Source organism: Pinus tabuliformis, chromosome 5_2 (genome assembly GCF_031772625.1).
Source record: "Pinus tabuliformis cultivar Carrire ecotype Pingquan chromosome 5_2, CPIR1, whole genome shotgun sequence".
Taxonomy (NCBI): domain Eukaryota; kingdom Viridiplantae; phylum Streptophyta; class Pinopsida; order Pinales; family Pinaceae; genus Pinus; species Pinus tabuliformis.
In genome coordinates, this window is record NC_142306.1 from 264,994,142 (window position 1) to 264,999,231 (window position 5,090).

Here is a 5,090-nt window from a genome sequence, read left to right on the forward strand (position 1 = left end):
TTGTGTATGTGTAATAATTATCAAAGTATTTTTGATTGGAGGAAGGACGACAACCATTATGGATGGCATGTGGATTGATTATGATCTTGCGTCAAATATTGCTGATGAGACAAATGACTTGACTGTATATGATATTAATTCCCAAAACAATGTCATTTCCCTGTTAATTTCTTTAACGTTCTCTGCTATTGTTCTAAACTGTGAAAGTGTGAGAGAAGTGCATGCAAGTGAACTAGTCATAGGAAAACAAAAACCATGGGAGGAAGAGCCATCCAAAATGAACCCACAGTGCTCATCGTATCAGGCCAGGCTCGTGCAATTCTTGAGCTCGCTAGTTGGCTGTAGTATTTGAATAAATTGCAGGGATTTCATGAAGAGATGACACTTGAATTGCTGCAGAATTTGCAAAATGGCAACACCACGGTAAGAGGCAGGAACATAATGGTCTCCAAAGCATTCATAGTCAAATTCACTAGACTTCCAGCAGAGCGAACAAGATGGACAGTAAAACATGTCCTTTTGTGATGCAGGAGCATCCAGACTTAGCCAACAATGTGAAAGTTTGTTCACATGTTGTGGCTAAACAAGTTGAATTTCATTGACCTGATTGGTCAAAAGTCAGTTTTATTGAGAGGGTTGGATCTCTCAAGAAATGAGTTGTATTTCATTATTGTAATAGTTAGAAATTGTCTTATTTTAGGTTCAAAGATAAGTTGTTAGCATAGTATGTGGAAGAGCTAGGAATTAGAGATTTGTTGTTAGATTGATTAAAAATAGGGATTGAGTTGTTAGGCACAGAATAGAGTGATATTTGATTGATAAAAAGAAGGGAAAAATGTAATGAAGGAGAGGATTTGAGTGGAGCGAGAGAAAGAATTAGTGTGTGCGGATTTCGTTGAAACAGAGGTCTTTTTATATGTTGTAATTGGGCCAAGGTTGAGACTCTGTAACTATTTTTATTATGAATAAATGATGCTATGCATGTGATTAATTATCAATCCGTTAGAAATCCTTGTTATGCTTTCAGATTCTTTATATTCGGGGCATAGTGATTATTCCTTTGTTTTTTTTATTTTTTATGTTTCACATCTAAATCACAGGATTGATAGAAGTTGGAGGCTTTTTATAGAATTATCATTGGTTGATGCTGCTTTAATCCCAATCATTGGATCATCGATATCAGATTGGCAAATTTTATTTACATGGTTTTGATCCCGCAAGCAGAAATCCAGTTTACACTAAGAATCAGTGAAAAACATAGAGTGGATCTGAAATCCAGACTTGAAATATTATAGATGGAGGCTTTTAACTTTATTGGGTCCATGGATCTCAATCGCATCGCAAGTTTGTTTAAGAGGAAGGCGGATCCCAAGTCTTCACGAGTTGCGATTAGCGATTGCCAACATATCGCATCGAAACATTTGAGTGGGGCGATAAGTCCTTAAGCCAGGGAAAGCAACGATTTCTGATAAATAATTGGCACAATAAATTGCATTGGGACATTAAAAAAGGGAAGCTCCAGATCAAGACCCTTGCGACTTGCGACTTGCGATGATGCAATTTAATCTGGACAGTCAGTTCCGTTAGATCGTGATCTCTAGTGAATTGCGAACATTTTTGTTTGTAAAGCGCAAATGCATTATTTTGGCCTTGTTCCAAAGACATTCCGATTATAAGAGAAAAGGTAGAGTTGTAAAGAAAAGGGAAACCGTGGGGTGATTACTGGGGTTTCTTAAGCCATTGTTTCCTCCTGCGTCATTTTGTACAATGAGATCGCAGTATTTCAGGACCCATGCGAGCAATTGGTGTGAATAGGGAAAGGGATTCACCCTTCAGTGTTAAGACAACCATGGCAGGAATTGGCAGTCATTTTGTAGAGGTACATCACATGCGATGGTCGACAGGATGTGGTAAAACCTTGCCAACTTAAACTACTAGCCATTTTAAAACATAAAATTTCAGTTAACTTGCCATTTTATTTAAATTCCCTATTGCATGATGTTTCTCGTTGAGTTAGAAAAGAAAAGGACCCACATACAGTCATCAATCATCATGGGCTGATCAAATTGATTATCATACATGGACTAGCCCAGTAGCAGCTAACCTGGGACAATATTGTAAATCCTACTCTGGCCCCACCTATAGAAAACCCAACAACAGAACAACAAGGGCCAAGAACCCCAGGTCCGAAAAGGACACAAAAAAGGAAGAATTCCTCTGTGGCCTCAAACCTAGCAAAACGAAGGCACTCTGTGAGGGTGAAGTCACAGCGACATACCCCAATTAAAATAAATGAGGCCAGGCCATCTCACGCACCACCTCTAAGTCCACAAAATGACTCCTGTAAATACTATGAGGAAGAGGTGGCTAGGGTACTGGAAACCATGGGGATATTTGGTGAAGAAAGGGAGCAAGATGAGAATGTTGAAGGACAAAATTGTGCCCCCAACCATTCTGCCTCTGCTAGCAGTCCTGGTTATGATCAAACCCTATCGTTTACTGATCCTTTAGAAGAATAGAGGGAACTAGTCCCTTCTATGGAAAATCTCCTTGAAGCAGAAGTGAATGCAGAGGAAACCATTAGAGAAGAAAATCAAGCAGCAGCTACTGGTCCACTGGACCCCCTAGCTGAAGAAAATCCTACAGATGAAACCCTGGGAGGTGAAAATCAACTAGGAAATGCTAGTTTTATGAAGTCCCCTGAGGATGAGGCCCACCTAGAAGAAAGCCCTGAGAACAATAATTTCTCAGGAGACACCATTCCATTGGGGTCTCTTGAGAGAGAAATTCATGACGAAAGAGAACTGGAAGGTGAAGATCCATCGGGAGATATGGTTCCAATTGAACCCCTCCCTGATGTCGACACAATTCCACCTGAGCATGAACCTGAGGTAAATGCAGCTGTACCACCGCCGGTCGGAAGTCTCACAACAAAGAAAACCTACAAGGACAGGCTCAGAAAGATGCTTAAAAAGTATAGGAAGCAAAAGAGAACAATTGGGCAGCTAAGACAGTGGTTGAAGGAAGCAGTCAGGGTCAGAAAATTGAAAGTGGAAATGGAGACCATAGGGACATAGACAGAACATTGTTCTGGAAAAGATGTTGAAACCCAGACTGAGACTCTTTTGGTTTATTCAAAGGAAACTTAGACAGAGCCATGTCTTTTAGAAGACAATGAAATGTAGACTGAAGATCCCTGTGTTTTCCCACAGGAGACCCAAACGGACTTCCCTACTGTGAATGTTGTCATTCAAACTGATGCTAAAGAAAACATCCAAGTTGATTATTGCATGATTCAAGAAGCGGTCGAGGCTACTGTTCAGACTGATCCTATGGAAACATAGGATGACGAGGTCCAAATAGAGGAGACACCTACCTACATTCCCCTAGTAAGGGAAGCAGTCATTAGGAAATTGCAGAATGAACTAATTAAGGTCCAACAAGAATTAACTCAACACAAAGAGGAAGTAGTGCCCCTACGTGTACATCAAGAATTAAGGAAGAAATTCGAGGCACTCACAGTCACTGAGGATGAGACCTTCGCTCAATACAAGGCTGAGCAGAAGAAGGTTGAAAAAGCACAGGTCAAATTACAGAAGGCTAAAGAGCAATTGGAGACTATTTTCTCTCTTTACTTAGATACCCTGTCATGTTGAGCTCCTACTACCAACTATGCATTGTTCCTCCTAGAAAGGTACCTCCTACTAAAGATCAAAGCTGTTAAAGCTGGCAAGTCTATGGAAATCAAGACCACCCCAGACTTCATCAAGTGTTTCAGAGAACATAATGAGCAGGTACAACACCTCTTGTGTGAACTTTACATGCATAATTTATTTTTAGAAGATGACAGAGATAGCAACCTTGGCCCCTTCATCGGGGATATCCAATTCCAAGCCTTTCTTTCCTTTTCTACTAACTAGATCAAATGGGCCAAGGCCCATAATACTTTTAGAAAACAAGAATATGGCATCGACCTATGGGTTAGGGGAGAGCCTACAAAACCCCTGCATCTCTCTGTCAGGCACAAGAAATTTATGAAACAAGCTGGTGTTGTGGGCCAATTAGGGCCATTCCACATAGACATTATACAAGTAGGGAAGGAGTACTTCCAGGAGATCAAAGAAGAAGCTTTGTCTGCAGCCAGACAAAGGTGGGAAGCCTCCAACAATACTGTTAGGAATAGAGAACCATTTGGATACTAGAATTTTAAAGTTACCTCCTCTTGCTTCCATAAATATAGTAACATGGTCTTAACCATGGGGCCTGAATGGATAGGGTGTCGGTATAGAAGCCCAATTATATGGCACCCCCAAGATAGGTACCATAATAATTATAACTTGACAGATCACGAAGTGAACCAGGATTTCGCTGTGCTTAAAAAGAAAAATGGTTTCAGAGTTTATAAGGAGGAGGTATATCCTACCTATTCCCTAACTTAACTGCACCTAAACCATCTGATTGCATGAGGAAATGCAATAAGGTAACCTAGGGAGTATGTTGGGACCAGAAAAAAGTATGTTTTCTCCTTGTAAATAGCTTTATTTAGCATTCATCTTCACATGTTTATCTTAGTTTTATGGATGCAAGTAGAGGAAACAATAGCTAAAGTTGGGTAAAAGTGATTAGTAACAAATTAGACGAATCTAGGTATGGAAAAATGTCTTCTACTATCTTTATGTGTAGAAGACATGGATTGGATGATGGTTGTTCAATCGATAGAACAGAAGCAGCTCGTAAAGGAAAGAGACAATGTCTGAGGAAAAGCAAGACAACGGAAGACTGGGCAGACTGATGCTATTTTATGATGGAATCAGATTGATTATTGCAAAATCCTCAGGATCCCCTGATCCTAAGGATTCTCTTTTATCTATTTACTTTTCTAAATGTTATATATAAGGCTGAAAGGCAAACTAAACATCTAGTTCATAAATTCACAGTTTGTAACTATTCTTTTTGACATACAATACTTTCATCTTGGTGATGTTGTAACTCTGTTACTTGTTTTAATGAAGAATACTGCGTTTAATTCATAATCATGTTCTAATTACCTAATAGTAGGGACTTCTAGAGACTTCGGGCCCAGTCAAGAG